The sequence below is a fragment of the Protopterus annectens genome, chromosome 2.part1 (genome assembly GCF_019279795.1).
Source record: "Protopterus annectens isolate FY-2018-M chromosome 2.part1, PAN1.0, whole genome shotgun sequence".
Taxonomy (NCBI): domain Eukaryota; kingdom Metazoa; phylum Chordata; order Ceratodontiformes; family Protopteridae; genus Protopterus; species Protopterus annectens.
This window is the reverse complement of record NC_056729.1, coordinates 1,082,100,346-1,082,126,117: the sequence shown is the minus strand read 5'-3', so window position 1 is coordinate 1,082,126,117 and position 25,772 is coordinate 1,082,100,346.

Sequence of the window (25,772 nt, the reverse complement as noted above, 5' to 3'; positions counted from 1 at the left end):
CCACATGATGCTGCATGATGATGGCTCATGGTAGTACACCCCATCCAGTTACAGTGACCAAAGTACTACACATAGCATTACCTGCTATGCACCTCAGTGTTGTGTGTGTGTGTGTGTGTGTGTGTGTGTGTGCAAACATAGGCACCTATACACAATGTGCATAGCAATCACCATTTGTACAAAGTGACACATATATGTCTTGCACTGCTATTGAGTGTATAGGTCACATGACACACACTGTGTCTGTGTGATGTTCAATGTTGCAGTTGTGTTGTAGCATGCCATGTCATGTCTGGCACTGGAATGTCCACAATATGTCCTACACTCACCATAACCACTGTACAATGGCCATGTTGAGCAATGATATTCCATCAGGTAAACATGCACCACTCATCCTGTGTGTATACATAGCATGCATATGCTAATCCTGTGTCCACAATTATCTGCTGAAGACACAGATGCTCTAATCAGAAATGGATATCTATGTGACACACAGATACACATCCAGCCATGGTATGTATACCTGTGAGAGATGGTGCACAGGACATTGCAGAGCTTATAATACTTGCACAGCACTGTCGTGCCCATGTACACAGTGCATTCCAGGGTGAGGCCAATCACTGAACAACAACGCACATGCATCAAAGACATGTATAGTGTTATTGGCAAGGGCTGTCAACACCTGCACTGCATGCTGTTGGGAAACACACGTCCTGCATGCTGACACATGTGATATAACTGCTTGCCTTGTGATACTGTACCCCACCATCACCCACTATTGAGTATGTTCTGAATTGCTGGTGGTGTGTGTGTGTGTGTGTGTATGAGTGTGTGTGTTTTAGTGATGAGTGTGTGTGTGTGTGTGTGTGTGTGTGTGTGTGTGTGTGTGTGTGTGTGTGTTTTAGTGATGAGTGCATTTGTGTGGATGTGTGGATGTGTGCATGTGTGCCGACATCATGTACAGGTTGTAAAGTGTGTTTCCTGTCTTCCTCTCATAGGTGCTGACTTTGGACTGGTTCACTGCAGCAGGGAAACTGATGTCACTGAGCAAAACAGTGACACTGATGATAGGTGTGTTGAGGCATAGGCATGTTTGCCAGGGTCTGTCGTTGGGCCACCAATCGACAGTACACAGCTGTCCACCCCATCCAGGCATACAGTCATACTGCCAGTACATCCATCACCAATGCCCATAGCTGAGGGACAGCATACAGTTGGCACTGGCCAGGATAGTGTGGTATCCATGGCACATCCATCCCAACACAGCAGCCATACCCAGATGTCTGCAAGGGTACCACATAGGCAGATGTCCAGGGGTTTTCGTAGGAGCACTGCTGCTCATCATGCCACTGGCAGACGTGCCACAGGTCTGACGTCACACATGTTCCAGGCTGTCATGAAGGCACAGCCACGTATGGAACGGTACACCAGACAGGGACTAAGGGCACATAGGGCACATAACACCGCCGTCATTGACAGTATCCATGACCTAGCAGGTGCCATCCATCATTACACCGAGGTCACTGATAGACATTGCGGAGAGACATTAGATATCCTCCGCAATGTCATGTCCATGTGTCAGGACAGTGCGGGACAGTTGAGTCATCGACGTGGATGTATACCAGCAACATCAGCAGCTGGCAGTCACCGCGAATGTCCCTCAAGCCACAGCCACTCCCGTAGTGCCAGTACCAGCCCCCAGTAATGTTGGGTGTGGGCTGTCCATAGAACATCCTAGAAGACCACGTGCACGTGGCTCTGGACAGTTCCAGCAGAGACCTGTGTCCAGTGTACATCCATCCACCTCTGGGGATAGTACCCAGTCTGGCTTAGTACCTGATAGTGTCAGTAGCACCTCTGCCAGCACAGGTACAGTATCCGTGGCCAGAGATGGTGTTCTGTAAAGCCTTGCAGGTACAGTCTATGGCTCTCCCACAAATACCCATATATGGCAGCCACATGGTGGAACTATGTGCATGCAGACACACACACATACTCCAGACACCTAGGGCTAACACATACCCACACACATTACATTAACATTGGCCCATTCCAGTATTCTATTCCTGCCCCACACACACACACACACACACACACACACACACACACACACACACACACACACACACACACACACACACACATGTCAATTGGATGGCTCACTGTAGGCCTCTGGCAAACCAACAACACATCCTGTGCATATGATGACACCTGTGCCGCCTCCTGTCATCTGTAACATCGATGCAGGAACAGGCTACCATGGTGCTGATGCACAGGGTGTCTTTATAGCAGTATAGCAATGATAACATGTTGTCAGCAGTACAGTGTAATGATATACTTGAAGGTGTAGCTGAGCAGGCATGATGCATTAATGCTATAATTGTCATTCTCGTGTTGTTTACACCAGTGTTGGTTCCTATTGTGTATTGTCCGGCCATGTACCACTTGGCTGATGTGTGCAGTATTGGCAGCATGTGTTAGAGAGTGGACAGTATGTGTGGGATGTGTGTAGCACAGATTTGCAGGTGTACAGTTGTGAACATGTTGGAGGTGCACTGTCTGCATGTACGTGCATAGTGGACACATGACCAGGGTGACATGCTCTGTATTACACAGTAACAGTCCATAGTTTCTATTGGTGGCCAGTATGCATTGTACTACACACATTTCAGAACCTGACTACACATGTGTGTATGGCATGGTTTGACACTGTGCTGTGGGTGATACTGTTACTATCTGTCATTGTTTTGCTTTCTGGTAGTATACATCACTTCCACAGCTTGACCATAAACAATCTTTAGATGATGTCTTGACAACCGACACAAAGATGTAGGACACACAGCAACATTTGGATCCTTTGCGTACTATATTATGCCAGTAACAACTGGTATTCACCTGCACCCATTACTGACACCACTCCTGTTTGGCATATAGCTCTCTTAGGTACAAGCAAATACAGTAGGGATATGTCCGTCCACGTCTGGTAATGCATACTATGGCTTATAATGCATTCTCCAGATGACACACACACATCCTCCACAAGGGTATCATACAGACAGATGCCTGCTGTCAAACCCATGCTGTAAAGCTATAAGCCAAACTAAGCATAGTCATCCACCTTTACGGAACATATCATCCCCACAGTACCACATAGGTAGTAGCCACCAACATGATGAACAGGTACCGATGTGTACATGCAAGCAAGTGTTACATCATCTGTCCTTTGTTAATCACATTTCCAATAGTATTTTGAAATACCTTGGTGGATCACATAAGCAATAAGGGGTCTGTATGCATATCCACAAAGGTTGTTCAACACCTGTTATGAATAGTCATCATTGACAGACTCTGCTGCGTTTGAACAGGTCTGACATATACCTTGGCTATAGACCTTCACACACACATTCCAATAGGAGCTGTAATGACTTTGTGTGACACAGATGACCTAGGCCAGGGATCACTGCAGTGGCTGGGCTTGTTACAAGCATACAGATGTGACCTGAGGTCTGGGCAGCAGCAGCACACTCTGGCAAGGATGACAGCTGTGTTCTTAGAGAAAGCAAGGTTCCCACACATGCAATCATTGAGGTAACACGTACGTATATGTATTTGCCACACAGCTACACAGCTAGCACACATGTGCAATGCATACTGATATGTCATATGGTAGTAAAAACAAACCCACAACACATTGACCAACAGTGTCACACACACCAAGTGCAGAATTCAAACCCCTACCTAACTACTTCATGATACTAAAGGAGCATGCATTAACACGAGGCGCTATACATATTATTGGGGGTTCTCTTTTCCACAGGTATATTTGTAGGATGGTGACATCATCATACTTGACAAAGGTTAGTTTACCACTTTTGAGGTGTTTTACTAATCTCCTAGAGGATTGCTCCTTTCCAAGGAGACCACACACGCAGTTGTCCAGTGCAGGATTCAAGTCCCTACCTAACTACTTCATGATACTATAGGAGTATGCATTATCACGATGCGCTATACATATTACTGGGTGTTCTTTTTTCCACAGGTATATTTGTAGGATGGTGACATCGTCATACTTGACAAAGGTTAGTTTACCACTTTTGAGGTGTTTTACTACTCTCCTAAAAGGTTGCTCCTTCCCAAGGAGACCACACAAACAGTTGTCCAGTGTAGGATTCAAACCCCTTCATGATACTACAGGAGTATACATTAACACGAGGCGCTATACATATTATTGGGGGTTCTCTTTTCCACAGGTATATTTGTAGGATGGTGACATCATCAGACTTGACAAAGGTTAGTTCGCCGCTTTTGAGGTGTTTTACTACTCTCCTAAAAGGTTGCTCCTTCTCAACGAGACCACACACAAACACACACACAGTTATCCAGTGCAGGATTCAAACCCCTACCTAACTACTTCATGATATGACAGGAGTACACATTAACACAACACGCTATACACATTACTGGAAGTTATTCTTTCCACAGGTATATTTGTAGTATGGTGACATCATCAGACTATACGAAGTGGGTTACATTAGGTGACATTAGATGGCCTACATTGAAGGAATGTCTAAACACTTTGGCCATGTGATCATCAAAGGTGAGTGTACTATCTACCTGTGTCCCCAGGGCCATAATGATTTTCTCCGTACATGATGGATTACCACCTATGTGGTAATTTGTTTTACCCAAAGGGGATGACTATGCATTCTTTGCCATTCAGCTTAAGGGCATTGTTTTGAAACCAGGTATCTGTCTCTGTAAGACATTTCTGGAGGATGTCTGTGTCAGCTGTACAGTGAATTATGGACCACAGATACCATTCACCTGCAAACCTGTTCAGCCATACACCTGCCGTGCTTGCCTGTACCTCTGAGCAGTATTTACTGAACAGGTGGGGTCCCAGGACCAAGACCTGTGTGATGCCATTTGTGACTGGCTTAGAGTTGGACATGGAACCCGCAACTATGAACATGTGTGTTTGATCTGTGAGACACTTGGCCACCCATCCTGTGACATAGCTGTTAATGTTCAAGCTGGTACACTTGACCATGATGACAGAGTGGGGAATGGTGTGGTAAGCCCTTAGTGAGGTCCAGGTGGGCTGTGTGGACTACTTTCACCTCAATCTATGTTCATGGTAACTGTTTTAAATAAGTCAACTAGGTTTGGGAGCCAGGCTCTGCCTTTAACAAGGCAAAGTTGTGTAGAGTCCAGTGTCTGGAGATCTCCAATGTCTCAGTGTATGGGTGTCAAAGAAAAATATACTTTAAAAATTATCAAAACACGGTAGGTTCAGGTTAAGGCACTCTAATCTTGCAGCAAGGAGACAAAAATGTGCTATTACAGAGTTTGTCTAACTAGAAACAAGAAATACTTTCATTTTTATACATTCTCTAACTAGACATGGCCTACCAGGCTGACGTAACAAATTACCAGCCTTTTCATCATCATTTGTTGACCATCATTCCCATGAATTTCTGCTGATTTATCAATTTTTGTGAGAAACTTCCTGAGGAAAACAACGTGGCCTTGATTACCACCAGTTAGATACATGTTATGTTACCATTCAAGGTACTATGGCTAATTCAAGCACAATGCTAACAGTTCATTTCTCTAATAATCCTTTGTCTACTTTATCTCTAAGCTTCTACAGCTGCACATGTTCTCATGCTTCGAACAGAGCTGATTGTTTAAAATCATTACATTTACAGAATATAGTATTGTTCATTCATTCGTTCCTGACCTAGAAGATAAGCACCTGCTTCTCAAGTACATTTCCAAAAGGCATAAACCTGAATATTGCTGTGCTAGCAATTGCTAGGTCAGAGGGCATCTTGCAAGTTTCAGAAAGCATACTGCAGTTTTCAAAAAGCATCTTTTTCAGTCTCATATGAAACTCAATTTATATATAACACAGTGCATGTAAATAGAATGAAAAACGTGTTCATTCTTTTGATTATTAATTAGCATTAAGCATACACACATTAATACATATTTTTCTAACATTTCCCTCCTGTTAATACTTTTTAATTCTATTTTAAAAAAAGAATAATCAGTTTGCTTCTTTTCCTAACCTCTTCCAATCAGGATTTGCAGTTAAGAAAGTCATTCAGTTTAAACTTTTATGAAAGTGTTTCACATTCTAGCAGCTCTTCAAATTCAGTACTTTGGTACATTGTCTCAGATACTGATATGCCTATGAATTCTTTGATTAATTTCTTCATGTAGGGGATTCCAAAACAAACACAAACTCCTATTAGGAGTAATCCTACCCCAATGGCAATCAATATGTTCATTAGGATGGAACCCCACCCCCCAAATACATTCTGGAAAAAGTCTGTCAGAGGGTTTGGGCCTGGTTTGGTCATGGCCGACACTTGCTGAATCACCTTGAGATGATCGTTAATCTCATGCTGATGATCAGGAATAAACGCACAGCATTTGTCTTTGATTAAAGTACACGTCCCACCCCTCGCCACTAGGGTGAAGTCAAGAGCCATTCAGTTTTGGAGTACTACAGTTCTCATGGCATTCATTTAATCAGTTCTACTTTAAGGGAAGGTCGCCTCACCAGGTGCGAACGCACAGACAAGGCAACACTATAGTCCCACCACCACCAAACACTCGACCAAGGTAATGTCCAGTACTTCCGTACTTGGCTACAAATTAGAAATTCTACTTTAAGGGAAGGTCGCCTCACCAGGTGCGAACGCACAGACAAGGCAACACTATAGTCCCACCACCACCAAACACTCGACCAAGGTATTGTACAGTACTTCTGTACTTGGCTACAAACTAGAAATTCTACTTTAAGGGAAGGTCACCTCACCAGGTGCAAACGCACAGACAAGGCAACACTATAGTCCCACCACCACCAAACACTCGACCAAGGTTAATACATCCTGTATTTAAGGAAAATAACACCCTTATTGATTTCAGTCAAAGCCATATACTGGGTTCAAAAACACAGCAGTAAACCCCTTAGTTACCAAATAAATCCACTTCCAGCATAATAACAGTAGAATGTCCTACTTGTAACTCCTCCCTCCCCCCTCTGACATAAGCGAAGTTACTTATCCCCCTGTAGTTTTCCGCCTTTTTTCAAATGCTGCTGTGCTCCTGAACCTAGTCTGCCTCTGAAAAACAGGGTATGTAATTTGTTGTTGGTCTAGATGACTATTTTTTTTGTAAATATCTCTCAGCGACTGCTAGAGGAGTTCATATTTGTGTAAATATCTCTTAGCGACTGAATCCTGTTGGTCTACATGACTATGTTTGCATATATCTCATAGCGACTACTAGAGGAGATCATATTTGTGTTAATATCTTTTTGCGACTGCTAGAGGAGTCTATACTAGTGATTACCTGCCAGAGTATTTGATATTAAACAACGTAAATGCAGTAAACTTGTATACCGCATGTGGTGTTTCTCCAGGTAGCAGCGTGTCATAAGAACGCTGAAGCTGAAACATATGTAAAGCGTAAGGTTCTCTGGGAAACGTAAACACATTTGTCTACTCTTAGCTTGCATTTTAACAACAACTGAGCAAATTTTCCTGTGAATACCTAATTGACTAGTCGCTAGAGTCTGTATATCTTAAACTGGCTTAACTGTTATAAAGGCATGCTTGAGCAAGGATATATACCTAAAATGCTTACTTCAAGAAAACTCTACATTTTTTGTCTGTATAATTAAGTTATATTATATATAATTAAGTTACTGTGTTTATTGCTAACTGTGGGCTAATATTTCAATGTGTTTAACAAACTTTTCTGCTGACGTGCTTAAAGTTGCATAGATTCACTACTGGATTAAGTATGACACAGCTATTAAGTCCTAGCTGCTATTGAGCAAACTATTTAAATACGCTCTGCTGATATAATGACTTGTAACCTGATTGCTACTTGACTGCATGATAAATTTAAACTGTATTCAATGTGATACTAGCCCTACTAAATAAACTGTGTTACTGCATTGTATCTCCACTCAGGTACTGTCCAGTACTTCCGTACTTGGCTACAAACTAGAAATTCTACTTTAAGGGAAGGTCGCCTTACCAGGTGCGAACGCACAGACAAGGCAACACTATAGTCCCACCACAACCAAACACTCGACCAAGGTTAATACGTCCTGTATTAAAGGAAAATAACACCCTTATTGATTTCAGTCAAAGCCATATACTGGGTTCAAAAACACAGCAGTAAACCCCTTAGTTACCAAATAAATCCACTTCCAGCATAATAACAGTAGAAATTGTAGCCTGTACTTCATTAAAGTTTACTTACTCTACTCACAGGCCCTGAAAAGTCTGGGGCAGGTTTAGCCCCGCTCTGCTTCGCCCTCGCTATGCTTGGGCTCGCTTCGTGCCCTACCCTGCCCCCTTATCCCACCCGCCCCCACTACCTCCACATTTATAGCCACCAAGCCACACCCCCACATCCTTTCCAACCTATATAACTTCCTCTCTATCATCTCCCTCCCCCTCCCACCATTTTACAGATTAATCACTACCATTCCTCTAAAGTATATCACCCCCATCCACAGACGAAAAATACCATTCCATACACCATGTCAATACCAAATTGTAAAATCCTTCCCCTTATCTTACCACTCTTAATTCTACCATACTTCCTTACTAGCTATGAACATCTACCATTCTTAGGTTTCTCCTATCAAAAATGTCAAACCAATACCCCCTTACCTCCACCGATTGCTGAATTTGCCCACTACTATACAACCCCAAAAACTACAAATTCTAACAACCTGTTTCTTAATAAACCACTCCAAACAACCCCAAAATCTAAATATGGTCTAAAACTATTATTTAAAGTCCTAAGACTACTAACTTATCTAAGAAAAAACATCACCATAGATGGAGACATTCATCCTAATCCAGGCCCAACCTCAACTCCAAACTCTACTGGCCCTCCACTCTCCCACAGACTGGTTAACTCCCTTCTAATTTGCCACTTAAACATAAGAAGCCTAAACAACAAGGTACATAACCTGCATGCTGTGCTAGCTACCTACCTCCCTGACATAATGTGTCTATCTGAAACATGGCTCAGGCCATCAACCAAAGATAATGAGATCTTGCCACCCGGATTCAATATACTTAGGGTTGATCGCATAAAGAAAAGGGGAGGTGGGATAGCCGTCTTATATAATAGCACACTTAACATCATAACTAATCCCAAACAACCACCCCAGGTCTCCAATGCTGAAATACTAGCTCTAAAACTTCTACTAAACAATCAAAAAAGCATAAATCTAATTGTTATCTACATCCCCCCTGGGAACAATGTAGAAACACTAGAGATCATTCTACATTGGATAGCTAACAACTACCCTCAAGAAACTATTGTCCTGGGCGATGTTAATATTGACTGGAACCAATGCTCCACACAGTCCAACCCCATCTCTATTAACCTACATGGATTCTCAAAGATCATATCCTCTACCACCAGACTAGGAAATTCTAACCAAAAAGAGAGTATACTCAACTGGATACTCACCAACAGACACCCCCAGAACTATATGTCTGGGACTCTCCCCAATGATCTTAGTGATCACCTGATCACATACATTATGAAAGACAAAACCATCTGCGCAAGCTTGCCTATCTATAGGTCCATCAGAAACAAGAAAAACTTTGACCCAACAAAATTTCATTTAGAACTCAAATCCTGTAACTGGTCAAAACTAAAGTACCTTCCCCTTGATGAAGCAGTGTCATTCTTTAACAATATATTCCTTACCATACTTAACTCACATGCTCCAAAATGGTCACCCAGAATTAAAACTCAACTAGCACCCTGGCTAACAACAGAATCCAAATCTAAAATAACAACTAGAGATAAAGCATGGGATAAATGGCGCACTACCAAGTTACCCCTAGACCGCATTAAATTCCAACAACTAAGAAATGAGACTAAAAAAGCCATCACACTAGACAAGAAAACCTACTTTTACCATCTGCAACATAAACATCAAAATAACCCTCAAAAGTACTGGGCAGGCTTAAATAAACTTCTCCAACCAGGCAAATCCACCACTCCTACCCCAGGAACATTATCTGACAAGAGCCAAGAAGAAGTAGCAAATTCCTTCAATACTTTCTTCACCGAAACCATTCAGTCCTTAGCTAACCAACTATCTCCTCCCTCCACATCAATAAATGCTACACCCGACTCGCTACTCTCTTTTAACCTCCAACCTGTGTCCACATCCTTTATCAGATCCCTTTTGAAAAAGCTAAAGCCAACCACCCTTTCTGCCGATCTTCTCCCAGCTGAATATCTGCAAATAGCTGCAGATGTCGAGCACCCCTATCTCGATTTTAATTAACAGAACCATAACCGAGGCCACAATCCCCTCAATATGGAAAATATCCTACATTATACCACTCCATAAAGGTGGTACATCCACAGAACTAACTATAGACCAATAGCCATAGTATCACCACTTGCCAAAATTATGGAAAAGTGTGTGCACAACCAACTAATGCGCTATCTCACCCAGAATAAACTACTAACAGACTCTCAACATGGATTCAGGCCCCATCACAGTACAACCACTACCCTCCTCTCTTTTACTGAAAATATAAATCTTAACCGGAATAACAAAAAAATATCCTCTGCTCTCTTCCTGGACCTGTCGAAAGCCTTCGACATGGTAAACCACCAGTTAATTCTTCATACTCTAGAAACCCTGCATCTAAATAGTCCAGCTCTTGAATGGTTTCAAGCCTACCTCACTGGGAGACAACAAGCAGTACTGTGGCAGAACAAGCTCTCTTGCATGCTACCAAATACCATAGGAGTTCCTCAAGGCTCCATATTAGGACCTCTTCTCTTTTCAGTCTTTATAAATTACCTCCAAACAGTCATCCCTGAAGCCACCTGTATTCAGTACGCAGATGACTCAACTCTAATATGTTCCAATGCCTCTCTCAAAAATTTACTAACTACAACCCAGCACAGTTTTACAACAGTCGAAAACTTGCTCGCCAACCATCACCTGATCTTAAATTCAAATAAAACCAAACTACTTCTCTTCTACCCAACTAATAAATCACCTACCGAACACTTTACTATACAATCCAATAATGGGACCATTATCTCCCCTGACACCTATGCAAAGCTACTAGGAGTAAACATTGACAATAAACTCAGATTTGACATGCATATCAACCAAACCATTAAGTCAGTAAACAAGAAACTTGGGACCTTATACAGGATAAAAACCTTCCTTACTCCAACTGCCAGGGCAGTCACTGCCCGCTCACACCTTCTCTCTACCCTACTATATGCCTCTCCTGTGCTTACTAACCTTAACAAATCTGACCTAAATAAGCTCTCGTCTTGTTACAATCATATTGCCAGATTCGTAACAGGCTTACCCTACAGAACACACCATTGTATTAACCTGAAAAAACTTGGATGGATAGAATTCCCGTGCCTTCTCCAGCAGTACCAACTCATAGAGGCATTCAAAATCCTTAAACAACCTGAGAATACCCCTGCTCTAAAAAATTTAATGGCTCCTTACTCTAATCTAAGTTACCTTCACTCAGCAAATAGACTCCTTGTCCAAACAACTAAATCTTACAACCTGGGTGGTGACGCACTGTTTGCCAATACCACTGGAAAAATATGGAACTCTCTCCCCAATAACCTCATGCTTATAACTTCACTAGCTCAATTCAAAACGAGTCTAAAACTCCACTTTAAGTCACATTGGCTTTGTCCTTGCACAAACCCAGACTAGCTCCTTGCCGTAAACTAAAACCAAAACCAAGCCCATACTAGTTCTTCGTATTATCCATTCCCAAAAAGAACAACCTAGCAAGGGTTATAAGAACTATGTATGTTGCCAAACTCTAAGCTATAATACGTCCTAATGACTCTGCTAGCATGTTATTAATGTATAATCTAATGATTAGTAGTATTCTGCATTTGATAGAGCATGGTAGTTTTATAATAGTATGTAAATTGTCTTTTATCTTTTTTCTCTCTTCCTCATTTTTGTTCATCTTATATACTATTTTTTGTAACAATTTGTCATTGTAACTCTGTTGGAGCTTTTCTCCCCGGGCCTCTGCTGAAAATGGACATGTATCCAGTCGGACTATCCCAGTCAACAAATGTAAAATAAATAAAAAATAAATAAATGAAAATTATCAGTTCAAGAGCAGAAAAAGTCGCATTACTCATTACGCTGAGAAGTTTAGACAGTTTCCGCAGCTCCCAAATTGATTTAACTGCACCATATGCAGGTAATATGCCTGCCCATGATATGACAGCATCACTCAAGTCCATGTGCGCAAGTTTGGTTCCACATTACGATGGTCTTTCCAGCCTGCTTCGATCTGTCCCACTGGATTCTCAGGTTTCTTAACAGTCTTTTTGGTTACATCTCGGGTATTTCAAATATTTCCCTGAGGCAAAACTGCAGTGTGTCATATGGCCGGGACCAGGTATCCCAAAAAACAACTGCCAGACCAATTCTCAGATAACCACTTATATGCCTTTTTACCACACAAACAATAACAGTCCTCTACTTTAGTTGTTACTTTGTTACGAAATGACTGCCCTGCATGAAACATTTTCCTATCTATTACAGATAACTGTTTAAAAAGTACAGGATTACGTTGTACCTGATCAAGAGTCTTATGCATAGATTTTAAAAATGAGTTATAATCTGTACTACAAGATCCATTTAAATCATTTGCTTTTGTATAACATTTATACTGTACGGTGACATTACACTTGCTCCATCCCACTTGGATGGTATCATTTTTGTAAAAACATACAATTCCTTTTTGTGTTACAGGCAAATACAGTGCTACCTTATCATGTGCTTTAATAGCAACTGTGTCATAAACCAGATTTTCCCAGGTCTCATTGACCCCCAGGGGGATAGCAGCCATCAATAAACCCCCGTATGCTGTTGGTATGGCCGTGCAGACCCAGCAGTTCGAAACATTAAAAGTCTCAGCATACACACGTGTAATTGCCTGATAAGTGTTAAAGTTCAGATGCCAGTCTATGTTTGGCCCATCACGTTTAATCAGTTCAACTTTTGTGGCAGGAAAAAGGAGTGGCCACAACAAAAAGAACAATGTGATTAGCATAGCTACCAAAATGATCATGCAAGTTTTCTGAGGTTGCTCAATGTCTCTCTTCACTCTGTACCTGGCCATTATGTTCTCGTTGTACAACAGTAACAGAGTTTTTGTCCAATTCAAAGTTCTTAACCAGTTTACAGTGCATCAAATGAATCCAGGAAGCTTGCTCCATGATCTTGACTGCAGTGGGTGTCGACAGTAGTACCTGGTACGGCCCTTCCCACTTTGGAGAACTCCAGTTCTTTTTCTTCACAATCTTCACCCAGACCCAGGTGCCTGGGACTACTGGTGCTTCTGATTCCAGTTGCTCTTTATCTGAAACAGAATTTAACTGCAAAAGTTTGTTATTCAAAAATCGTCTCATATACCCTGCAAGAGAACTGTCAGCCTCTTGCTCTGCAGACATGAGAGGTTTCCACTGAGGAGTATAATATGCCCTCCCAAACAAAGTTTCAAAAGGAGTCAATCCCTTTGCATTTGGAACAGTTCTCATGCTCAACAGTGCTAGAGGCAAACAGTGCACCCAGTTCTTTTGTGTCTCACTCATCAATTTCCTAAGCTTATTCTTCAACACCCCATTATGTCTCTACTAATCCTGCAGATTGGGGGTGGTAAGCGCAGTGATTTTTTAATGATATTCCAAAATAGCGACTACGTTGTTGCACTGTTTGGTTCACGAAATGTGTACCGTTATCACTATAAATCTTTTCCGGTATGCCAAATCTGGGTATAATTTCTTTAACAAGGACCTTTGCAACACTAGTTGCATCTGGATTTTTAGTTGGAAAAGATTCCACCCATTTGGAAAACATATCTATAATGATAAGGCAATACTTTTTATTCTCACATTTATTCAGTTCTATGAAATCCATACAAATAGTATGGAACGGATACGGTGGTGTAGGAAAACTCCCTTGCTTAGGCTTCAATGCCCCTTGTGCATGATGCTTGTTACAAACACGGCATGCTGCACAAAAATTTTTTGTGTAGTTTGTAAATCCATACGTTGTAAACACTCGATTCACTAACTGTAGCATCCCCCCTATTGAGACATGGCTCTGCCCATGGCTCAACAAAGCTGCATATCTAAACAAATTAGATGGCAAAATTGGTTTCTTTTCCTTGGAGATGTACAGTCCCTTTTCAAGGATTGCTCCTCGTTTTATCCACTTCTGTTTTTCTACATTTGTAGTAAGTGCCTGCATTGTTTTCAACATTTCTAAATCTAAAATCTCAAAGGGTTGTAATTCCTCACTCAAAAGAAAAGCTTCTGAGGCTGAAGCTGCTTGTTTTGCAGCTGTATCAGCCCGCGCATTACCTTTTGAAATTCTATCCAGTTGCTTGGTATGAGCTACACATTTGCAAATAGCTACTTTTTGAGGTAACTGAATAGAGTCTAATGAATCTAAAAAAAATTGTGCATGATTAATTGGTTTACCAGCAGATGTTATCATTCCTCTATTTTTCCACTGCTGCGCAAAAGCATACTGACTGTCAGTAAAAATATTCACTTTCTTACCTTTAGCTAAGGTACATGCCCTTGTCAAGGCAATCAATTCTGCTGCTTGTGCAGATAAGTTGTGTGATAAAGATTTTGGTTCTAAAGTCTTGGTATCAGAAACAACTGCATACCCCACTAGAATCTGTCCTGTAGGACCCCTCCTGCACGAGCCGTCCACATAGTATGTCACCTCGGCATCATCCAAGGGAACATCTGTAAGATCTTGTCTAGGTAATGTCTTTTGCTCAATCTCCTGCAGGCAGCAGTGCGGTTTGCCATCTGCAGGGGTTGGGAGCAAGGTTGACAGATTCAAAGCTGTGCATCGTTCAATTGTCATATGAGGTTGGCTCAACAGTATAGTCATACAGGAAAGATGTCTAGCAGGAGAAAGATATGCTACTTTTTCTTGCAGTAAAATAATTGCAACTGCATGAGGCACTCTCAATGTGAGAGGGTGGAACAACACTACTGAGACCGAAGCCTGCACTGCCATGGCAGCTGCAACTACTGCTTGTACACAGTGGGGCAGGGATCGCGCCACTGGGTCTAACTGTGATGAATAGTAAGCTATGGTGTGTTGTTTGTCCCCATGTTGCTGTGTCAACACTGATGTCATATAACCTTGCTTACAGTCTACAGTTTGGAAAAATTGCTTATGATAGTTCGGTAATCCTAAAACTAAGGATGATGCTATCAGTTGTTTCAGCTTACAGAAAGCTGCTTCTGCTTCTGGTGTCCATTGTAATAAATCCTGTGCTGTCATTGGCTTTTTGAATATCAAATTAGTCAGTGGAGCAGATTCCAAAGCATAATTTGGTATCCAACTCCGACAAAAGTTAGTAGTTCCCAGGAAGGACATCATTCCCTTCTTGGTAGTTGGTCTAGGTGCTTGTAATATTGCTGTTTTTCTATCTTCATCTAATATTCTACCTTCTTTGGATATTACATGTCCTAGGTACTTAACTTGTTTTCTCCAAAGTTGTAGTTTGTTTTTATTTGCTTTGTGTCCTTGAGTAGCTAAAAACTGTAATAATGCTATGGTCTCCTCTGCCAGCAGAATGTCGTCTACATAAAGTAAAATCTGACTACCTCTCGGTGGGATAAATCCCGCCAGGTTGCTTGCCATTTCTTGTGCAAATATTGTTGGACTTTCACAATATCCCTGTGGTAATCTCGTATATGTATACCGTTTCCCCTGAAATGTAAATGCAAACCAATGTTGGCTGTCGAGGTGTATTGGTATTGAGAAAAATGCATTACTAATATCTACCACAGAGAAATACTTTTGCTGAGGCTTTAAATCATTCAGTAAAGTGTGCGGATCTGGCACCATTGGTGCCCTGGGTATAACTGCATTATTTACAGCCTGTAAATCGTGGACCATACGCCATTCCCCATTTGCTTTCCTGACAGGAAATAAGAGTGTATTACATGGTGAATCGAGAGATTCTATTAAGACTCCTCCCTTAAGTAAGGCTGCTATTATAGGTTTGATCCCTATCTCTGCATCCTTTCTCAAGGGATACTGTCTTTTCTGAGGTCTAAATACTGACAATAAGCCCTACATCTGATTTCCCTGCTGACCAGAGAGTCTCTGGTATGTCTCGCAAGGCTTTTTCCTCTTCTTCCAATAAGAGTAATACTCAGCTATTCTCACTAGCCTGTGAGTGTACAGCTGGGTGTGTCTGTGTTATCCAATTCAATTTCTGCTTCTGTACTCCTTGTTCGGGGAGTTCTAATTCTGTCTGCTTTTCCCACCTTGTGACTTTTTCTCCCAAGTCTGCCCATTTCAAACTTCTATTCTTAGTTAAGTTAACATGTGGCAATCGATTAGATTTATAAAGTGCTAAAAATTCCTGGGGCAATGAACAGCTTATTACACTGTTTCCTTCTGTGTCCCAGTACAAGTTTCATAACACTAGCCTGTTTGCATGGTTTTGAAACAATTCCTGTTCGTATTCTTTATCAGGTCCTGGTCTATTACAGTAATATAGAGTACAATGCAACAAATGTTGTTTGTCAATGTTGAGGGAGGGGGATTTACTGATGGCTATGTTCATCAGTTCTTCGGTTACTGCCCCTGGACCAGTCGTAACCAAGTCCTGGCTGTACCAATAATATGTCTCACCCTCCGGTCGCACTACAAAAGTATCCATTTGTCGCTGTGCCTCCATAACCTGCATGGTTGGAACTACGGCTATGCCAAATATCTGCATTAAGTCTCTACTCAAAAGATTTACTGGGCATTTTGCAGAAACCACAATTTTACTTTTCTGGGTCATTCCTGAAACGGGGTCTGTTATTGATATATGTCATGGGAGAATGGCTCCCGATACAGCTGTCCATTAGCTGCTTTTACTAGTATATAATCTGGTGATTCTGAATCTTCCGGTAATTTGGAAGGATGTATCAGGGTCCGTGAAGCCTCTGAGTCACACAAAAATTTGACTTCCCTCCCCTCTACTAGAAGCGTCGCTTCCGGTTTTGTGTCTGCTAAGTAGAGCTCTAGGCTTAATAATGCTAAGTCTAAAATTTAATTTTCTTCATCTACAAATTCATGTACATCCTCTACCCCTTCTGTCACGTCCTCTGCCCTTGCTATCACATTTGCACTTCTCTTTTCCCGTTCATTCTCATTCAATGATTCCTGACTATCATATAGTCATTTCTCATCCTCCTTATTTTCTGTAGTCACCTTCTTATTTAGCCTGCAATCCCTTGCTAAATGTCCCTTTTTCCCGCATTTAAAACATTCACCCCTTTTCTTTCTTTCTTCAAAATCCTCTGATCACTTATCAGACTGTTTATTTCCCTGGGTATTTTTCTTACCCTTTTTTCCAGTTTGTACTACAAAAACTTCTGACCCATCTTCTGCTGAAAAACTTGGGTTTTCTTTTTCTTTTTACTATTAAAATGTCTTTCTGCATGTCTTGCATATTCAAGTAATGGCTGTAATCTACTCGTACGATGATCTACCATGTGCTTCGTAATAAAGCTGCTAATGGGAGTTATACTACCTTTCAAGAATGCATTCTTCAGCTGCTGCTCATAAGGGGAATCATGTGTCTGATTTTTTGGTATCTGCATTCTGCAGTGGTTATTGAAACACTCTAATAATCTAGCATAATATCTATCAACCGTTTCACCTTCTTGTTGAATGCACTGATTAATGCAAGTCCAATCAGCCCTAGGCTTCCATTTTTCAGAGATTCGGTCTGTCAGACCCTTTACTCTGCCATCTAATTCTGCGTTAGTATGTGGGAGTGGTCTAAACTCTGCGTCACGGGGATTCCATTCGCCACTGATCATGTGCCAATCTGGACCTACAATTTGTCTAACTACTTTTCTACTTCTTCTCCGTTCAAATGGTAACTTAATCTCATATCCTGTAAGTCTTCTAAAAATTTTCTAAAATTCACTTTTGGATGGGAAATTCCCTCCGTGGCTTTCCAGGCATCTTCCGGCGTCCACGGTCTATAAACTAAAAGAGTCGGATCCTGTCCCGCCTGTCTTGCCTGAGGATTTGGTACTTCTATGAGTGGACATAGCTCTTCCTCACTCATAGCTCATGATTTTCTATTTATTTCATATAGTTCAATCTCCCTTCTCAAGTCGCGTGTTCGAGACCTTGTCACGATAGGATCCCTGACTAACGGTTTTGATGCTGTAGAAACAGCTGGGTATAGCGGAGGTGGATCAGCTTGTCCACTCGCTTCATATTCTGGTAAGGGATGTGGAGGGGGAAAAGGAGGGGCCATTGCTATTACCAAGTTATTATCTTCTTTGTCTAAGAACATCATTTTTGAATTTTTAATCTTTTGTTCCCTGCGATTTGCTTCCTCAAGCCACCTATGTGCCTGGGGAACTCCTAATTGTCGTTGCTTTTTTAATTGACCATTTGCACCTGTTTTAAGTTGCCTGACAAGTTTAATAAGTGCAAGTTTGTCTAAATTACCATCAAATTTATACTTATCAACCTATTTTGTATAATACTTAACATTGTCGGCACGCTGTAATTGCATATATTTCGCGTCTTCAGTTAGGGGCGGGTCTCGGGAACTTTTCGTGCAGTGATTTCCCATATTGCCTTAGCTAAGCTGTAAATTGTTACATAACCCTTCTTATCACGTGGTACCACGGTTCTACACCTTTTCACAGTTTATCTAGAATAACTGTCTACCTATTCTGTTTCCCTGATCTAAGACAAGACAGTAACCTTTTTTGTCCCTGATCTGCACATGCAAAACTTCCTGACAAAAACAGTTCTGCAACTAGTCCCTGATTTTAAAACAAAACTAAGGTAATTCCTCCTTACCTGACCCTCCGTGAGTTGATCCACCGGATCGTTGACTCGTCCTCCAATCCCAGATCAGAAACAGTGTCTGGCATCTTTCGAACGACAATTCAGTTGGAGGTCTTTCAAAACAGAAGAGCTGATTTGGCCTCTTCTCCATACAGATGCATGCCACCGGGCCCAATTCTGACCTAGGCCTAGAGCGAGAGGTACTATCCGGCTCGAAGGACCAAACTGTCAAAGGAAAAATATACTTTAAAAATGATCAAAACATGGTAGGTTCAGGTTAAGGCACTTTAATCTTGCAGCAAGGAGACAAAAATGTGCTATTACAGAGTTTGTCTAACTAGAAGCAGGAAATACTTTCATTTTTATACATTCTCTAACTAGACATGGCCTACCAAGCTGACGTAGCAGATTACCAGCCTTTTCATCATCATTTGTTGACCATCATTCCCATGAATTTCTGCTGATTTATCAATTTTTGTGAGAAACTTCCTGAGGAAAACAACATGGCCTTGATTACCACCTGTTAGATACATGTTATGTTACCATTCAAGGTACTATGGCTAATTCAAGGACAATGCTAACAGTTCATTTCTCTAATAATCCTTTGTCTACTTTATCTCTAAGCTTCTACAGCTGCACATGTTCTAATGCTTCGAACAGAGATGATTGTTTAAAATCATTACATATACAGAATATAGTATTGTTCATTCATTCGTTCCTGACCTAGCAGATAAGCACCTGCTTATCAAGTACATTTCCAAAAGGCATAAACATGAATATTGCTGTGCTAGCAATTGCTAGGTCAGAGGGCATCTTGCAAGTTTCAGAAAGCATACTGCAGTTTTCAAAAAGCATCTTTTTCAGTCTCATATGAAACTCAATTTATATATAACACAGTGCATGTAAAATAGAATGAAAAACGTGTTAATTCTTTTGAGTATTAATTAGCATTAAGCATACACACATTAATACATATTTTTCTAACAATGGGTTCCATGACAATTTGCTCAATAGCTCTGTAGACCCGGCTGAGTAGACATATTGGGCAATGGTTTCCAGGTTCTATTTTGGCACACCCTTTGTGGAGCTGGATGACTGATAGTGTATGCCATTCTTTGGGTACATAGCCTGTGGTACGTGTGAGTCTGGACAGTGAATGTAGGTGAGGGTGTAGTTCCTTATGGGCCTAGTGTAAGACGCAGCCTGGGACAACATACAGTCACATTGATGCTATGTTCTTAGCTTTGGTGAGGGCTGTCTTTACCTGCATGTCCATGACGTCTTGGTCTCTGCATCCTTCTGTGATGGACACAGGCCCTTTTGGGGGTGATGGGGGGAGTTTACACTGAACTTGTCCCCCTGGATATGGGCAATGAAAGTTGGTTTGGTGTATGTCATTCCTTTTTTCAGTAGCTGACAGCATATCTGAAAGATGAGACCTACATGTCTGGTATAGCTACCGAAGGCTTTGTGGTTGTTATTCTTACATTCCTTGGCTATTTGTCTTTAGAAACCGTCCTTGGATTATTTTATGAGCGATCATTGTTTCTTCCTGATAATGATCAGTGATGCATTTCCTTTAGTGAAGTTGGATCTATCATGTGTTCATTTCCTCCTTCTCTTGTCTAGCTTATTTAGGGACAACAAACACCTGCTTGTTGTCCTATTTTTGGAGGAGTGCATCTTGGTTTTATTTGTGATGTCTCATTCCATGCATCCCTGTAGATGCTATTGGATGCACTTGTAAATGATTCTGCAGATTGCATACCATTATCCTATAGCAAGAGGTCTTTGGAACATTCCACTTTGGTCTTGAGAAGTGTGCAGTTTGCTTTTGCAAATGTCTTCACAGTGGTTTCATTGACTGGGTGTGGGGGCGGGATGTGGATGTCCAGTGTGATTACTTAATGATCTGATATTATCAGTGAGGGGTTTATCTCTGTTGTGGAACACTGGTACCCCATGTTGGTGATGATCATGTCCAGTATGTTTTCATCTCTAGTGGGCGTGCTGACCAGCTGTTCCAGGGTGTTAGAGTTTCTTAACTCTAGGACACATTGGGCAAAGAACGTTGTATATGAGTAATTTACCCACTCATTGTTTGGGTAGTTGTAATCTCCTCATATAATGGTGTTTGTTAGGACCTTTATATTTGCCATTGTTCTCCAGAATACTGAGTGAGGTTCCTGAGACAAGGTACGTGATCTGTAGCAGGCTACAATCTGATGGGCAGCTTTGCCCAATGTTAGTTGCAATTGCATGGTCTCCAAGGCCTCATGCTGTGCCAGTAACCTGAAGGTGTGGATATCCATAAGGTAAATGGCTACACCCCTTCCTTTTGTATTTCACTCATGGTCTTGGGTCCAAAGGTCAGAGTGATTGTGAGTGTTTTACATGGATCATATCCAACAGATCTATGTTTGACGTAGCTTTGTATGTTAGGCAGTGAACAACTCTGAGTAGGCGATATGCAAGGGAGTAAGGATGGAGCATTTTGCGATGGTCTGTGTATGGCATGTATTCAGACCACTAATGCTATTTGTGAGGTATTGCTGCTAGCTTTCCAGTTGTTGTAGTTGTCTTGTGAGGTATATAGCAACAGTGGCATCGTACTCTTTTATAGTTCTAGTGAGTGGTTAGTAGAGGGGAACAATGTCCTCTTCTATTCTGCATGAGACACATTTTGTGATGAGGTGTGCCACATAAGAGGGTTTCCTGACTACTGTGGGAATGTGCTTATCGCATTTATATCCACTGTCTACCTGTGACCGAGGGTCTCTTGTCACACTTACAGTGTAAAGTATACTACCACCTATGTTGTAGTTCTTGTCTACAGTGTTTTTAACAAAGGTGATGATAATGCACCTTTTGGCATTGAGCTACAGCCCATGGCTTAGACATCAGCCATCTGTCTCAGTGAGGCCCTTTTGTAGGATGTTCACATCTTTTGTGTTTACAATGATGGCTCCTAGTTTGCAGTCCTCTGGAAACTTCAGTAGCCACAGGCCTTCTATGTTAATGTTTACTTCAGGGAAGTAGATACTGCACATCCTGTGAAGTTATCTAGTCCCATGGCTGCTGTGATACTGGCTTTGGAGAGTGTTTTTTACCTGTGCATTCGGGATAACAGCAACTTTGCAGTCTTCCATTATAGTCATGTGCTCTTTCATGGGTGAGAGGGGGTAAAGTTAATACTGATCCTATCTGCCAGGATGTTGGCAATATCAGTTGGCTCTGTACATTTAGTGCCATTGAGCTGTAACTCAGAACAGATCTGAGTGTAACCATGACATGGACCTGTCTGTTAGGCAGAGATCTCCTGACTAGACAGTATGCAACAGAGTGCAGATTGGGTTGCATTCAGTCTTGTTGCATGGGACAACTGTTTGAGGCCAGTAATCCTCTTGTTAAGGTACTTCATTGGTCTTTCTAGCTGCTGAACGTGCCTAGTCAGATTCATCGCAAGTGTGTTGTGGTACTCTCTGACAGGTCTGATGACTGCTGAGTAGTGGCAACCTCCTTTGACCTACATGCACAGACCTTGGCAGTTTGTGTGAACACATAGCAGGATATTCAGGCCACTTTGTGAATGTGTTTCTGGAAGTAGAGATGACTATAGACATTTGTCCATAGATCCCTTTTTATCACATCCGTATTTAGCCTAGTCAAATTCATCGCAAGTGTGTTGTGGTACTCTCTGACAGGTCTGATGACTGCTGAGTAGTGGCAACCTCCTTTGACTTACATGCACAGACCTTGGCAGTTTGTGTGAACACATAACAGGATTTTCAGACCACTTTGTGAATGTGTTTTCTGGAAGTAGAGATGACTATACACATTTGTCCATAGATCCCTTTTTATCACATCCATATTTAGCCTATGTGTGTGAGCATGCCCAGTATGACCTTTCAGTGGGATGCTGAATGAAATCCACTACATTTGTTGGAGTGTGTGAGCATGTACAGTATATACATTTATAATATATGTTTATGGTAAATCAAGTTGTATTTTTACAGCAGGGCTCACCTAGGTGTCATAGATCAACAGGGGTCATGCTGTGCCATCAGGGCTTCCATGAGACACTTTGCATAGACTTATCAACATTTCTACATACAGGGGGGACAGCTATTCTTTGTACATTTCTACCCGTGGGCACACCGGATTGTTACTGTGGGTGTACATAGGATGTGGGTTTCACCTGACACTTATACACATTTCCTGTGCCTGCACTGCTATGTACAGGACACCATTACAGTCTGTACTGTTGCCTATCGTACTGGCTTGAGGCATACTACTGAACTATAGATCTTAGTGTCCAATGTCACGTATATTAGCTTGCGACTTCATAGTCTACACAACCCACATCACAACACCGGGCCTGATGTTATCTGTCTGCATAGGCATGTGGGGAAGGTTACCCATTTGCCTCTTTAGGGGCATGATACAGCATTGCTTTGTGTTTGCATTAGTGTACAACTGTCCTGCTGTGTCTGTGCCACTGAAATGCTATCATGGCTTAGTGGTTCAGTACTGTGACTGTAGTGCACAGTATCCTGGGTTCAAGGCCTGTCACTGCCTTTTATTTTCATGCTGGCCAGACCAGACTGCTTAAGGAACAGTAAAGCAGATATGAGCATGTTTAACTGACTTTGCTCAACTTGCCCTGACCTTGCTCAACATTGCACGAGCAATTTTGTTTACATATACTAGATATTGGTGAAAGCTGTTTAGCACTGCTTTATATTGCTTAAAACATGGCAATCATGCCTCAGGTGGTGCTGCAGGGCTGCCTATGTCAGATGCACATACTACACTGCCTATACATGTTTGGAAACAGGCAGTGTCAAGTTAGGCATCCCTTTTATTTTATGTGCGAGTCAGAGAGAGGTATAATTTCCAGGGTTCCTACTGAACCACTCTATGTGCTATGTGTTGCCTCTTTGCCAAGGACAAGGCATACTGGGCATGCCTCCTTCTGCCTACTGGGGCAGGCTCAGGTTGTTCCTCCTCCGAGTCATGCTGTGCCTATGCAGGCCTTGGCAATGGTGGGGGGCTGTTTGGCCCTGCCCCATGCTGTTCCTGCTGCAGCTGTTTTCGCAGGATCATATTGTGTAGCATGGCACATACCATGACAATTTGGGTACATGTAATTGGTGAGTACTGCAAGGCTCCACCAGATGTGTCCAGGCACCGGAACCGTGACTTGAGCATCCCAAACACACGCTCGATTACATTTCATGTTTGTGCGTGTGCCTCATTATGGAGTTCTTGTTCAGGTGTGTGTGCATTTCTGATGGGTGTCATCAGCCGCAGCTCCAGTGCGTATCCAACATCCCTCACTAGGTGACTGCCAGAGATGTCCCCACTGGCAAATGTCTGGTGCAGCTGTGACAGATGCCAGATATGGGAATTGTGGTAGCAGCCAGCATACACATTCAGTATTATGCCCTGGGCATCACACACGACCTGGCAGTTGATGGAGTTGAAGCCCTTGCGGTTGATGTAGGCCCTACCCCGCTCACCAGCTGGTGCTTTGATGTGTATGTGCGTGCAGTCAATTGCACCCACTACCTCAGGGTATTCCGCTATTTGCTGGAAGAAACGCATATTGCTGGCCAATACCTCATGGGAATTGGGGAAATATACATGATCACCGACATGTGCTGACATAGCATTCAGGAACTGGTGCAGTACCCTTGATGCTGATGCCTGTGAAATCCCCATCATATCACCAGTTGGTCTCTGGAGGGTACCTGTTGCTAGTATTCTTAGGCCAACACATACCTTGGTTTCCACTGGGATGGGTTCCCCTCTGTTGGTTCTGTGTGTGAGGCGTGGCCTGCACAGCTCAACAATTTGCTGCAGGAGCTCTCTGTCCACTCTATAGCGCTCCACTATCTCCAGCTCCTGTAGCCCCTGGTAGGTTACCCTGGGTCTGTACACTGTTCTCCGTCTCCTCACTGTGGGTTGTTCAGCAGCATTCACAATGGCACCTCCCTCAGCATCTTGCACATGTTGCCTTATAACAGCAATGGAAGCCCCTGAGTTTCAGTTTAAGCTTTTTAAGTTTTCACTTCTCTTTGTTGACTGCAGTGTTGTAGTGTTTCTGAGAAAAACATGGGAGGATGTTGTTTGCAGTGTTTTAAGTGCTGGGCTGGGATGAACTATTGTACTGCCTGTGTAATTGGCTGATTCTGATTGATTTCACCTGGCAGCTCTGCTAGTTCTCCTTGGTTAACTTCCTACTACGGCTTTTCCTTCCTTTTCCCTTTCTATTTCCACAGGGGGCCGCACAGCGCATTTAAGCGCAAACACACACACACGCGCACTCAGGCTTACACAAGCTTACACAGGCTTAGGCGGGTGCACATTCGTGTATACAAGCTTAGACGGCCTTACACAGGCTTACACGGGCGCGTGCACACACACACACACACACACACACACACACACACACACACACACACACACACACACACACAGAGGCTTAGACAGGTTCACACGTGCGCACACGAATGCACAAGTGCGCACACAGTGTAAGCAGCTTTGCAAGAAACTTTAGTGATAGCCACAGTGTACACCTTCAGTTTCTGGGCTTCAGTTTAGACAGCTGTAGACACACCTCTTTTAGTCCTGAGTAACTCACAGCAAACACATGCCACTCTGCTCCAATAAGCTTACAGTCTTTTTGATATATACCCCCTCATGATGTCACCCATCTTCTACTCTGTTACTCCCCTTATCCTACTCTTACACTCTAGGGACATGGTTCATATAGCAGGAAAAATTGGGATTCACTATCCTTATCCTCATTTGCATAGGATTGCCTACTAATGCT